This window comes from Mirounga leonina, unplaced genomic scaffold (assembly GCF_011800145.1).
Source record: "Mirounga leonina isolate KUSES-001 unplaced genomic scaffold, KU_Mleo_1.0 Mir_127, whole genome shotgun sequence".
NCBI classification, from domain to species: domain Eukaryota; kingdom Metazoa; phylum Chordata; class Mammalia; order Carnivora; family Phocidae; genus Mirounga; species Mirounga leonina.
Window position 1 is genome coordinate 38,210,627 of NW_023270316.1, and position 15,795 is coordinate 38,226,421.

General features: G+C 33.0%; 1 pseudogene; it reads left to right on the forward strand.

Moving 5' to 3' along the window:
- The first annotated feature begins 8,650 nt into the window (after window positions 1-8,650).
- Window positions 8,651-9,204, forward strand: LOC118009156 (annotated as a pseudogene).
- The last annotated feature ends 6,591 nt before the right edge of the window (window positions 9,205-15,795 follow it).

The window sequence follows — 15,795 nt, forward strand, 5'->3', positions numbered from 1 at the left end:
GGTTTCAGGTCTTACATTTGAGGCTTTAACCCATTTTGAGCTAATTTTTTTAAGATTCTCTTGTAAGAAAGTGGTCCAGTTTCAGTCTTTTGCATGTGGCTGTCTAGTTTTACCAACACTGCTTATCAAAGAGACCATCTTTTCCCGATTGTATATTCTTGGCTCTTCTGTCATAAACTAATTGAGCATATTTGCATGGGTTAATTTCTGGGCTCTCTATTCTGTTCCATTGATTTATGTGTCTGTTTTTATGCAAATACCATACTGCATTGATTACTAGACCTTTGTAATATAGTTTGAAATATTTCACCACATATATATATACTAGAATTTTGAAAATATAATGGTGAAGTAAGATTTAATTATTTAATTACTTTTACTGATGTTGAACACTTTTTCTTTCTCTGAATTGTTTAGCCTCCTTTCCTGTAGGAAATCTTATTATATCTCTTTTAAACATATATTAGCTTTCCACAACGTTTTTCTCCATCTAGTTCTATTCCTTGATCAATAGTTAGCCTTTGAAGTAAGTCCTCTCTTTCCTCTCTCGACTTAAGAGTTTCTCTAGTCCCACAGCCTCCATTGTATAATTCCTGGGTTAAAAGATCAGAAAGAAGGTTTCAAAATCCTCTGGCTTCCTATGTTTCTTTTAAAACATTGTTTTTGCAATAATTACACCATTAGTTTACAACCCTTATCATTCATGTAATCTATGAAAATCCAGGGTTTTATCCTTTTTTTATCATTTTGTCTTCTATTTTTCCATCTGCCTGTAAGAACCTTCATCTTACTATTTTATTTTCCAGAAAAATCCTACTTTATCTTCCGGGATGGATTAAAATGTCATTTGCCATGTAACATCTCTATAAATTTCTTTAATCCAGAGTAAAAGCCTCTTCTGTGTTTTCATAATTGTCTATCTTTCTAGCTCCTGTGCTTAAAACAATGCCTGCCAGAGAATAGGTGTTAATGATTTTTTTTGAATAAATTAGTTTATATCAGCATGTTATAACCTTTATTCATAGCCGCGTTCTTCGCAATTATGTGTGTATATTCATATCACATACCACATACACATAAACGCTTTTCATTCTTGATGGTGAGTTTATTGAACATAGGCCCAATGTTATACATTTTTTTTTCATATAATACATGTGATGAATGTTTCTAGAGGAAAAGCTCTAGCAAACACAAATGCACATGTATGCTCAAACATACACACTCATGTAATCAACCTATGATATAGATGAGCTAATATTGGAATTAGTTACTCAAGGTCAGCAGAAGATCATGAAAGAAATAACAAATCCAGACAGAATATTTTAAATCAGAGGTAAGGAGAGACAAAAATTAAGTCATCTCTGATTGGTTTAAAGCTGAATTTTTATTTAAGACTCTTGGTTAGCAATCAACAGAGATATTGGGGGAAAAAAAGGCTAGCAAGTAACATTGTAACATTATCCTCATTTGAACCTAATTCAAAGATGTTTTTTTCAAATTCTCCACTTCTTTTTGAAGTAGCTGGCTTGAGTCCACTGACAGTCTACCAACTGAATTTAAAGGGCCTTTCATCTGAAAATATGTGTAGCTTTAGACACAGACTCTACAGATATTTGGACAGTTTTAAAATCTGATTTAGATAGTTTAATGCAAGATTAGGCTATGTGTAGAAAGCTTGATAGACAATAAAACAGATTAAATGACAGATACATGATCAAAGATAAACGCTGCATAAAACAGTGAATGTTAAAGGTGTTCCAGATAATTGATCAATGCAAAGTGATGTTCTGATTATTCAGAACAATACATTGCACTTCGGTCCCTTATTGTCCAAAATGATCAAAATATTCAGGTAAGGCATAGTGTGCACTCCAGTTGGCATCATCTATTTCCATTTTGAGCTATATTTTGCAATGAAATGCTAGATAGAAGTTGGATATAATTTTTCCATAATAGAAATAGCAAAATATCTTCCCTGTTAGCCCATAACAAACAATATTCATATCAAAATGAACCTATTTAATAAAAAGTATAGCTGCTTTTATACACTTTTATGGCAGTTTGATCATATTTTGGCAAAATCAGCCCTGAAATAAATCTGGCATATGTCTCAACATAAAGTGTTAAAGCTGAATAAAAAATTGCACAGATCCAGTTTTCTCGTGCACAATTTTTAAAGTGATGCTCAAAACTACACAGAACTATGCTGCTTAGGCATTTCTTTAATGAATTGGAGTGAATGATAGTGCTTTCTTATAAACAAACAGGCACATAGAAACAGTAAAGTGGAAAGGAGGATTCAGAGAATTGCATTATGCTAATCCCAAGAAACTAATTCTTGTGATATAGTACAAGAACAGTCTATATCCCATTCACTTCAAATAAGAAAATACACTGCAGAGGCCATTCAGAAGTTACTGTTACTTCAAAGTACATTCAGCAAATCAATGTAATATGTGTTCACTATTTTAGCAATGTGGGTTATGTGGGTGCTGTCAGAGTTCCAAAATTCCACCAATTCATCTAGAAGAAAAGGCAATTTGCTTTTTAAAAAAATAAATGTAAAATCAAGGGTTCATAATTGTAGTCTCATGCAGAAGACCATAAATAAAGGAGTATGCATAGATATATTTATTTGAATTTTATGTAGCTTTGTTACTGAACTTAGTTTTAAATATCAGCATTAAATCCTATGTTTAATGAAAAATACAACATATAATGGCTTAATAAATATTAATTTCATTAAATGGAATGTGTTAGTTAATGAGGTTTTTCTTTGAAGAAATTTATAATGTCTGACTTTAAATATATTATGATTATATTTTCATGAGACCACTGTGCTGCTTTTAGGGTATAATGTATCTTAAGTAGGTGAATGTTTTATTTATTTGATAATTAAATTATGATTCCTCATTCAAACTCTGCCAGATATGAAATTTTATGCTTGATATAGTTAATATTGATTGTCTACATAAGATGTGTGCTGATTTAAGATAATAAAAATGCTCAAATCCTATTGGTTGTAACAGAAAGACACGTATTCAGTCCAATTGATAATCTTTATTAAATTGTTTATTAAAAGTAATACATGTTCTTTGAAGAGGACCTTATAGTCAAAAATATATAAATATAAAGAGTATTGTTTGAGGTCAAGTACCAGACTTAATCATCAAATGTGCTTTATGCTTTTATAAATTCTCTTGCAAATAGCTTTCAGAATCGTATTAGAAGCTAAGCTTAAAACATTCTGTTGAGGGTATGGAATATTATAATCATTTAGATGTGGGGAAATTTTATAAACATGCTTGTTTTGATCCTAGTGTTTTCATTAGGGAGACATTATGAAATGGGATCTATTGTTATACGTGACTTTACTTATATAGAATCCTGAATAAGAATATATCCTATAGAACCAGATGCTTGTATTCAAACCCTACTCTATCTAATCATAAATATGTGACCTTAAGATAGTTACAAAGCCTAACAGTACATAAGTGTATTCATTTTTCAATCCAGAAGAATAATAGAAGCTTTCTAATAGAATTTTCTAATGTGTCATTTTCAAAAAGTTAAAAACCACGACCCTCAAAGAAATACAAAATAAGCATTTATCAAAGTTGATATTTAACTTATTATTTAAAAATGGGAGCAGTAACATGTTATAAGCAGGTTAAAGGGCATTAAACATCCAGATAGAAATAGATAATATAGATATGAAATTTGATAGATTGCTGGGTAAAATGCAAAACTGGCTAATGTCCAACAAATCCATATGCCATAATATTTAATGTTATCTTTTCTACTGGACAGAAATTATTTACATCTATACAGGCAAAATTCCATAAGTTAACCACTGCCCCTAGAGGGTTGAAAATCACCATAAATAAACCCAGCAGTGCACTAAAAGAATGTCTAATAATCTCTTTTACCTATATTAAAGTTGTGGATATTTTGATTTGACAGTCTCTCCTGGTCATGGTTAGAATCTCCAAAGATTATTCTTGTTCACAAAAAGCTGATCTTATTAAATTTGGCTTGATTATTTGCATAGGTAAAGCAAGAGTGTTATTTAACTCATTAAGACTCCTGAGTTGTTCTGCAGATCAGACTTGAATAGTTTGAGCAACTAATAATGCCAAATAATTAAATTCTGTCTATAAAGTTTCACAAGGAATCATAGATTGACTCTCAAAATTATATGACTTACTCTTTATTCCTGAGGCTAAGGAGCCAAGCCCAATACACACTCTCCATTAGACTTCAACTGTTATATCAATATATTTGGGTAAATTTGTCTTGAATTGAGATTCTCTAAGATGTATTAGGGTCCCGAGATTATTAGATATTGAATTTCTTACTATGAAATTTACCTGTGAATTCTAAAACTGTGAGAATAAGACTTTATAATCCAGGTAAGAAGTCAGATTTCTAGGGAGGATATTATAGAATTTGGCTCTGAAATGAAGTTGATCCCTATTTCTTAATATGGGCTTGTCAAACCTGATTAAATCAGATTTTTCTCATATGTGACACTCCAAGTATAACCTTGGCTGCACTAGTAATTTGTCCAATTATACTCTGGTAAGACAGAGGGCAGAGTTTTATGCAAATAATTGATTATCATTATAAGTAAAAAGACTCAGCAAAAAAAAAAAAAAAGCTTTTGATTTTTGAGGGGATAGTCAATATCCCAGAAATTAACTTAGAATAGTTCATCTCAGTTTAAAGAAACACAGGTCTACTAAATTAGGAGTTAGAGATAGCTTTTTTTTTTTTTTTTACAAAGCAAATAACTTTTTTGTTTCATTAGACTCAAAAGAATGAAAATGGGTGTATTCCAATTTGGATTTTAAAAAAATGAGAAGGCACACTATCTCTAAAGCTACTGTAAATTACCAGTTTAATAAATTACAAGGAATGTGTGTAGCTATTTATTCTTCTGTTCAGGAAAAAAAATATATATATAGTTACCATGGCAACTACCAAATCTCACAGTGTGTTACCACTATGATATGATCACTTTTTGTAATACAGATATGAGTAATATATTATCTGGGCTCTGGTATTAAATGTTTTGAAATGCTTTAAAACACACAGATTGGGGGCGCCTGGGTGGCTCAGTCGGTTAAGCGACTGCCTTCTGCTTAGGTCGTGATCCTGGAGTCCCTGGATCGAGTTCCACATCGGGCTCCCTGCTCAGCGAGGAGCCTGCTTCTCCCTCTCCCACTCTCCGTTTGTGTTCCCTCTCTCGCTGTGTCTTTCTCTGTCAAATAAATAAATAAAATCTTAAAAAAAAAAAACACACACACAGATTGGTGACATACATATTCACTATTTTTTACTCCCTTAGCTCTCTGACATTAAACACACTTTAAATTTTAACATTTTTGTGTTTCAGATATATTCTAAATGTATAACCACAAATATCAACTCTCTGAGAATTGTACAACTGGAGTCAACCCCTCAAATTTTTCAATGATTTGTAATTGGCTTTCCATGAACACTATAGAAACGAATAAAAGGAAGACTTTTTCTTAAAGAATTTTAAATGCAGTTCCATCTTGTAAAAGAAATTAAACCTTCTATGAGAAAATAAAATACTTTTTGTATTTTCTTAAAACAAAGAAAAATAACAATTTGTATTAGAAAAAGTCACTTCTTTATAAAATATTACCAATAGTATTCCAGGACTTTCACTGGACCAAGATGGAATAACAATGATTCAACTTACTCTCTCACTTGAAACAATGAAAAGATCAGAATTTTTCCAAAAATAGCTTTCAGAATTTGAACAACTGGAAGCTCAGCATGGATCCCTGAGCAAGGAACAACAAATAAAATGAGCCCTGTGAATACTCTAGCTTATACCCTGACACAAGTGCATTTCCAGGCTGTGGAGATCTGACTATAGAATCAGAGTTCAGAGTGATATGAATGCTGGCTGCAAGAGCGCAGGAGCCAAGGAAGAGACATAGCCTTTAGAAACTGAGAAATTCAAGTTAGCAAAATTTTCCCTAGAGTCCCAGTAGGCATGCTGCCCTGTTGACATCTTTATTTTAGCCAAGTGAGACCCAATTTGGAAGTCTGACTTCCAATATTGTAAGATAATAAATTTGGGGTGTTTTAAGTCACAGGTTTGTGATAATTTCTTACAGCAGTATTAGAAAACTAATATAAAGTTTTATAAATCAAGGCAAATAATATCTGTGCTTCTCATACCTTTTATAACTTGCTATACTTCCTCAAATTTTGCCTTTCATTCTACTCTGACATATTCTGAGACAATCTTTATCTATACCATAGGACCAAACTATTTACCATTGAAAAATTAAAATTCTTTCTATTATCTTGCATGCATGGTTTTATTTCTTTGTCATTATTGTTCTGTGAATGCTTTAAACCACCCACATGAATAACTTTTAATCAGAGTAGCTAACTTCTAACACACAGAGAAGTAGGAGGCAGAAAGCTCAGAACTGTGCCATTATCAAGTATTTTAGCAGGTTCGCAAAGCTTAAAAATGCACCTAACACAACTTTCTATAGGCATATACCCTTCTTTACACCTTTTTTAAAGTGGTAAAAATGAACATGTTCATTAATATGACTTTAAAAGAAAAAAACAATGTAGCATATAAAAATAAGAAGAGAAAGTATATAAATTTAAATCTATGCTTCAGGATCAATGTTTTATTATTCAGTTTTACTTACAAAGTATTGATATTCAGGATTATTAATTAATAAACTCAATTTAATAATTCAAGGTTTTAAATTACCTGAAGATCTTGGAAATCGTTTAAGCTGACAAATACCGATGTAAAAAGTTATAGTTATTATGTTATTATGATTTATGTTAGCTTACTTGAACAGATAACCAGTATAAAAAGCTTAGGAAGTTCAGATGTAACTGAACTGACTCTTCACTTAAAGCAAACACAAATTTGTTAAAGATAAATAAGTAAATAAGATATACATGTGTATTATCCTCAAGAAAAATACACATAGCTTTAAAATTTTCTTAAAACACACAATATTTTTATGCCAGTATAAGATTTAACTATGAGCTTAGATTCTGACAATGTTTCTGAGCCAGCAGTTAATCTAAGAATTGTTTTTCCTTAAAATCCTGTACATTTAAAGCATTAAGATTTCATTTCTATATTCTCTGAGAATTTGGGAATGTTTTATTTACTTAAGCATTTATTAATACCAACAAATCAATGAAAACAGAGCTCCTTTCATTTAAGAGATGTTATAGGTCGGAAAGCATTTCAGACTTACACAAAAGGGAGAATCTTTTCTCAAGTACAAACATGCAGATTTACAGACACATAGAAATTTTTTTGGTTTTGGTTTTGGTTTTGTTTGTTTCAAGTTTTTATTTAAATTCCAGTTAGTTAACATATAGTGTAATATTAGTTTCAGGAGTAGAATTTAGTGATTCATCATTTACTTATCACACCCAGTGCTCATCACAACCAAGCTTTCCTTAATACCCATCACCCACTTAACTCATCCCGCTGCCTTCCTCCCCTCCAGCAACCCTGTTTGTTCTCTATAGTTAGGAGTCTGTTTTAAGGTTTGCCTCTCTCTTTTTTCCCCCCTATGTTCATCTGTTTCTTAAATTCCACATATGAATAAAATCATATGGTATTTGTCTTTCTCTGACTAACTTAATTCACTTAGCATAATAAACTCTAGCTCCATCTACATTGTTGCAAGTGGCAAGATTTCATTCTTATTTATGGCTGGGTAATATTCCATTGTGTATATATATATCACCTCTTCTTTATCAATTCATCAGTCCATGGACATTTGGGCTCTTGCTATAATTTGGCTATTGTTGAAAATGCTGCTATAAACATCAGGCTGCATGTATCCCTTCGAATCTGTATTTTTGTATTCTTTTGATAAATAACTAGTAGTACAGTTTCTGGGTTGTAGGGTAGCTCTCTTTTTAACTTTTAGAGGAACCTCCATACTGTTTTCCAGAGTGGCTGCACCAGCTTGCCTTCCCCCCGACAGCATAAAAGTGTTCCCCTTTCTCCTCATCCTCCCCACCACCTGCTGTTTCCCGCGTTGTTAATTTTAGCCATTCTGACAGGTGTGAGGTGATATCTCATTATAGTTTTGATTTGTATTTCCATGATGAAGAGTGATGTTGAGCATCTTTTCATATTCTAGCTCTATGAAAAATGCTGGTGGTATTTTGATAGGGATTGCATTAAATGTATAGATTGCTTTGGGTAGTATAGACATGTTAACAATATTTGTTCTTCCAATCCATAAACATGGAATGCTATTCCATTTCCTTATATCCTCTTCAATTTCTTTCATAAGTGTTCTACAGTTTTCAGAGTACAGACCTTTTACCTCTTTGGTTAGGTTTATTCCTAGGTATCTTATGGGTTTTGGTGCAAGTGTAAATAGGATTGATTCCTTGATTTCTCTTTCTGCTGCTTCATTATTGATGTATAGAAATGCTACAGATTTTTGTCTATTGATTTTGTTTCCTGTAACTTTACTAAATTCATGTATCAGTTCTAGCAAATTTTTTGTGGCATCATTCGGGTTTTCTACACAGAGTATCATGTCATCTGTGAATAGTGAAAGTTTGACTTCTTCTAAGCAGCCTGAAATGACCTCTGAAAATGGTTCATTATTCTCTTGACCCAGAAAACCCTACAAAATCATGCAAATCAAGAGGCTCAAATCTTTGTGTTCATTTTAAGAACACACGTGAAACTGCCCAGGCCATCAAGGGTGTGAATATCTGAAAAGTCACCAAGTATCTGAAAGATGTCACTTTGCAGAAGCCATGTGTGCCATTCCGTTGCCACAAAGGTGGAGTTGGTTGGTGTGCCCAGGCCAAACAGTGGGGCTGGACACAAGGTTGAAGGCCCAGGAAGACTGCTGAATTTTTACTGTGCATGCTTAAAAATGCAGAAAGTAATGCTGAACTTAAGGGTTTAGATGTAGATTCTCTGGTTATGGAGCACATCCAAGTGAACAAAGCCCCCAGGATGCAGCATAGAACTTACAGGGTTCATGGTCAGATTAACCCATACTGAGCTCTCCCTGCCATACTGAGATGATCCTTACTGAAAAAGAGCAGATTGTTTCTAAACCAGAAGAAGAGGTTGCACAGAAGAAAAAGATATCCCAGAAGAAACTGAAGAAACAAAAACTTATGGCCTGTGAGTAAATTCTGCTTAGAATAAATACAAATAATTTTTTTTTTTAATTTAAAAAGATGAAGAAGCTCAAAAGTCAGGGAAGGGAAAGGGCAAAGTTAACATACTGTTACTTCTCGAGATTCTTTTATGGGAGGAAAGATAGGGGAGGGGAAGAGGGAGGGAGAGAAGGAGAAAGAGAGGGGAAGAAAGGAAGGAAGGACGGAAAGAAGGAAGGAAGAAAAACATGGCTGCATCAAAGAGCCCTTGAGGTGCTTGTTGGGAAAGAGTTCTCCATGTGTTTTCAAAGTTCTTCAGCATAATCAATAACTTATTTATGAACTAACAGTCCAGGATGTTTGTAGACTTAATGGCCCTGGAAGATAGGGTGTCTCACTCCAGGTCAGTTTGCCAAAAAGATCTGTTTGCCATGGAGGATAAGGAAGATAATACCTCCCTTCAGGTCAAAATGTGGACAAGTTTGCTCAGAGCCGCTGTAAAAGATTAGAGTTATCTGAAATTGTGTCTCCTTGGCTGTGATACTAACTCCTTGTGTGTGGAATTCGCCTGGTTCTATCTCTGCATCACCTCATGGACTTGGAGTGTGCAAGGGAACATGCAAACGTCAAGTTGATACTGCCTGTTGTACTACAGTAAAGTTCTTTGCTGTGACCCAGGAATTTCACAACTTCCACCAGCGCCAGTGAAACTGTGGCTGGCTAACTTGTTAACTTGTAGGATAAAATCTCACACCCTTCACAGTTCTTGACAAGGGCGTTTCTTTAACCATGCAGTTTCCTTGAATCTTTTAGGTATGTCTTTTTGGACATCTTCATGGGTGATCTCCAAAGCTGTTAAAGCATTCAGTTTCAAAAGTTTAAAAAACATGACTCTTTTACCAATATAAAATGAACATGTATCAAAGATTTCCTTTAATTCATTAAGAAAGTAGTGGGTAAATTACTGTGACTCCTTTAAAGAACATATGAGAACCTAGGTTACTTATAGAAGAATAAGATTGCTGGGTTGGATAAAAAACTTGTTAATGTTGAATTGGAATAAAAACCATAACTTTTGGCCCTTTACCACAACATGGTCAAAGCTCTGGCACTAGAAATATAAAAGAGTTCAGTAAATAGAAAGTCTAATCTACCGCTGAAATGAAAAACAATTTAGTCATTTTTTTGCCTATTTTCAGGTTTCAGATGATGTTTCTCACGGTTGAGAAGATTCTATATGGTTTAATGTTCTTTGAACAATTCTTGCCACATAATTAAATGCTATATATGTGGTAGCTATCATTTTGTTTATATATATATATATATATATATATATATTTGAAAACTGAATATAAAACAGTTTTCTCTTCTTTTAGGTGGGAAATAGCTAAAACTGAATTTTAACTTCTCTATGACCAACTTATAGGTAGTTAATGATGATACTTACCCTCCACCCAAAACAGTAATAGCACAATGCTATCAAAATCTTAGGCCTCTGTGTTAATCTGTTTTCCCCTCTTATTTTACCATTCTAATACTGTGTGTTAGGAGCACTGTCTGAATTCTGTTACAACAGAATTACTCACCAAGTCTTTTCTGAATCATAGTTCCCTGATTTCATTGTATATAATGAATTAACCTCTCATATGCATCTAGAAGATACTAGCTATATATCATTCTTGGGAGAATTGAAAGAATTTTTGCTAAAATCATTCTCCACAGTTCTTCATTCTCTTGAGGAAACTTGATTGGGAAAGGCTCAAGCTAGACCAGCAAGGGCAATATCAGCACCTGGGAACTTGCTAGAAACTCAGAATCTCAGGCTCTACCTTACAGCTATGGAGTCGGAACCAGAATTTTAGTGAGATACAAAGGTAATTCATATAGATATTAAAGTCTGTGAAATGCTGCTCTGGACTATCCATCTATAGGTAGAGACTAGACTAGAGGATAAATCTTCATCTGAAAGGCAGTTTATGTGAGGTCTCTGAAGCCTGATGACTTTGGTTAAAAAGCTTTAACAGTTTTGTGACTTCTCAAGATAAATAACCCTTTTGCACTTTAGTTTCTTTCTCTATAAATTGTATTTATATAAGGGTATTATCAGATTTATAGCATTGTAGAATGGAGTTCCACATATGTAAATGGTTTATATTAGCACATGATAAGCTCTCAATTAATGAGAACTATTGTTATTTATATCCATGTCTTGGAGACCCTTTTTATGTTTTTACCCAGATACGACTGTTGGATGCATTTTAATTTCCATCCCTTGTGTGCCCTGAACATTTTACATTAATACACTACTGTTTTACATTAATTCTGCATGACTTTCTATATGAATTGAATAAAGGATGTCATAAGCACTGTGAAAAAAATATTGAATATTGCCTCAATATTGCAACTTTCAAGGATTTTAAGATTACATTTAGCTTTAGATAAATTATATTTATTTTCATTCTAAAACATGGCCTTATAAAAGAAAAACATGGCCTTATGTGATTTTCAGCCTCTATAGTATTAGATCTGTTTGAATTAATAAATATATGTACACCTTGCCACATCACTCATCCTCCTGAACTAAGGTAATTAATAAAATACTTAATCATTTTATCTGTGAAAAAGGAGGAATTGGAGTTCCAAGAGAACCTAGTCCTAGGGAAAGATTAATTGTAACTTAGGAAATATTAAAGTAACCTTAGGTAAGAGTTATTCTGAGGTGAAGAAAGCTTTTAAAATCACCCAACAGCATTTTGGCATTATTACCACAGGAATGCCATGGAGCCATAAACACAGGACAGAAAATTTTCCTAAGAAGGCTATTATTCTTGAAGAATTTAAGCAGAAAATCACTTCCTACTCCAGAAAGAATTCTTCCATCTTTGTTTCAATGGTACTGTGCTCATGTGAGTTTCTCTCAATGGTCTTTTGCCATCTTTTGCAGAATCATATGTTGTTCTTCTATTTTTCTTAAAACCTTAAAATATTTGCAAATAGTAAAAAAAAAAAATCGAGAGTACAGATGTATTTAAAATATAAAGTAATAATATCCTGTTCCAATTCTCCCAAATCCCTCCTCTCTTCCTTGTGAACTATTTTAAATAATTTGTTTGTAATTTCATCCACAAGTTTAAATAACAGGCTTATGTCCTGTAAATTGAAGTGCCTATTATAGACCTTTAGGTCCATTTTCACCTCACTATATGTAACTCTCCTGTTTTATAAGTTATCACCTATCTCCACATACTGTTTTAAAGTCCTAAGAAAGCAGAAATGTATGTCCCTTTTTTTCACTGCTGTATTCTCAGTGGTAGAATAGTGCTTGTCACTTAGCTTTTGTTGAGTTAGTAAATAATGGGTAAATAGATCAAAATTGCTCTCATATCAATCCTCAGACTTTTTACCCTCCAATTTTTGATAGTGTAAGTATTTTTCTTATTCTTCCCTTAATTAGATTTTTAATTTTAATAATATGCCTAAATTAAGTGCTTTACTTCATGAACTTGAAACTCCTGGCCTTCTAATGATGAAGAGTCTCAATGTTTTCTCAGTTCTCTCATCTCTACTATAGATTATGCTTCCTCAACAATAACATTTATATTCACAGTCTTCATTTTGATAGTTTCAGAATTTATATCATTGTTTTAGATATAATCTGAGTTACACAGTAATAATTCCATTTGGTTATCTAAAAGTAGATGCAAGAGTAAAAAAAAATTATTTGCAAATGAGGTCTCACAGGTTGGAATAATTGTTAAGATATTGATCCTTTACACTTATTACTTTATTTAGAATTGTATCTCTACTTCTCTTTTTTATTACTACTGCAAACACTTTGAGGCTGTTATTGTGTTTTACCTATATTAATTCAATGGGCGACTGATTTATATATCCTATATTATTCTCTCTGTACTCTGACCTATCCTATAGCCTACTACCAGTTTGTCACATCGATTTTCACAATTCTTCTATTTGTCTTTAGTTACAAACTCTAGGTATGTCATATATATCCAAACTCTTGTTCTTGTTTAATATACCAGTACTCTCATATATACACTATAAGCTCTAAAAGATTGAAGCTACATGGCATTCTGAAACATACCGCCATGCACCATGCTTCAGTGACAATATTACTTCCAAGTATTTTGTCAGACTCCCATGACAACAAAACTTAAGGAAATTCTTTCATGGCATGACGCAATACAATCCATACATTCTAGAGCACTAGAGATTGGCCTTTTACATTTAAGTAAGTCATAATCTATCTTGAAATGATTTTTGTATACAAAATGAGCTAGAATTCTATTTTTTTCAATTAACAGATAATTATTACATCTGAAACTATGGGCAAATTAACACTTTTACCTGCTACAGGTAAACACGTGACCATGCACACACACACACACACACACACACCCCACACCATTCACTCACAAAGCATCTTAGCAGCATGTGTTCCCACACAGAGTGATGTGATGAGGTTCAGACATACCTACATGTGCAATGGGGTTTGTATTACAGAAGAGGAACCCTAAATTTATGAGGTTCATATCTTATATAGAGCAGCTGTCAGATATGTACCTTTGTCCTTCTGAAGGGAAAAACAGAAAATTTTGCCCTATAAAATAGACAAATCATCCTTGGATAGGGAAAAAAGATTTCTAGGTCTATTCCCTTTGGAAATTATGCCATGGATTAAGGGGAGATGAATCTTTAAATCTCCCCTGAGCAGTTCATTATCTCTAAATTCCAAAGAATGTTTGTCATTCAATATTAGACTTGCTGAAATATGAATATATTCATGAAGCATTGCTTCCCACCAATAATTTTTCTCAGTATCAATTAGTGAATAGTCATCCTTTCCCCAGTGTTCTGCAGAGCAAATTGGTTGTGTAGCATATTTCCATGTGAGCATGGATCCTTTCTGTATTCCCTTGTCTATTCAATTGTTTTATTTCTATTTTCACATTAATAATTTAATGTCACATTGTTCACATTAATCCTGTAGCATTTTATAAAATCTTTATGACAAATTACATTACCTGATAGGGCCAGTTCCTTGTTTCTTCTTCTTTTTTTTTTTTCAAGGATTCTCCTAATTATTTTGATCCCTTATACCATGAATAATTTTGGGGGGAATTTAATTGAAATTGAATTGAATCTATAAATCAGTATTATAAGAACTAATGTTTTATAATGTTTAATAATCTAATTTATAAACCTCACATGCTTTTTCATGGGTTTTCTTTAATATTAAAATATTCAAAATATAAATAAATTAATTGGTAAGTTAGAACAACATCTCAATGCTCTATCATCAATCAAGGGTATAAAAAATTGAAGCTTATTCATTCAATGCAACATACATGGCAGTGAAAAATAATAAATTACAATTGCCCACGTGAACAAAAATTAATCTCAACAAATAATACTGAACAAGAAAGACAAATTTCTGAGAATAATAACATTTTAGTATGAGTATGTCCCATACCATATTGGGAATAAATTTGGTAAATCTGTTAATCCTGATTGCAGATTAGTTGTTGACCTAGTACTTCTTTTAAGTAGTCCTCAAATAAGAGGACTTGACAACACCATACTTCATCCTAGACTCCTCTGGCAATTGAGGGAACCATCTGTGTTAACTTGGTGCCTTTCTCCAGAAGAGAAACAACCTTTTCATGTCTTCATGATAGGAAGTAGTTTTGCAATGTGGAACAAGATGCCCACTGAAATTAAGCTTCTGCCTTCCCACAGAAACTGGGATCTCCCTTGATGTTTGCCTTCCAATGAGATGACTCCCAGATTCTTGAGGAAGACATTGCTGGGACATAAAAAGTGACAAAAGGCCAGCTAAAAAAGGACCTCTCTAGTCTTCAGAAGAAAGTACATACATTTCAAAGAGATGGGAAAGTTCTTACAATTACATGTTATCCAAGGAAATTGCTTAAAGATAAAGGAGAGGGAAATCTCTCCCTTTTCTTTTTTTTTCTCCCTTATTTTTAACAGATAGTATTACACCCCTTATTTTTAATTTGTATTTGTCCTTTTAGTTGTCAGATAAAATACAAGATGCCCATTTAAGTTTGAATTTCACATAAGTATTTTTAGTATATTTTTTTAAGTGTTATGTCTCAAAGTACATGTGGAACAAATTTCGTTAAGTCTGTCAATCCTCACTCCAGGATAATTGTTGACATAGTATAGAGGGGAAAATTCCTACCAACACAGTAGTCCAAGCTAACTGTATCAGGCACAAGATCCCACAGCCACATTTGAAAAGTATAGGGTTTCAGACAAAAAGAACAAAGATGGCTTTTTTCCATTAGAGCTTCATTTGTGAAAGCTCTGATAAATAATAATTCCTAAGAGAAGGTAGGTAAAGGCAGCTAGGATCTGGATGAGACTCCAAGATGCTCCACATGAAGAACCTTATGCAAATAGTAAATAAATGTAAAAATCTTTTTAGATTGGGTTCTTAATAAGTTAAGAGGGGTCTTTATCCCAACAACAACAACAAAGGCACTTAAATTAATCATTTAGTACAAGATAATTTTAAATGTACATGCCTATTTTGTATATTGAAGCTATTCAAATCCAACTAGAGTACGTAAGATGAAGATC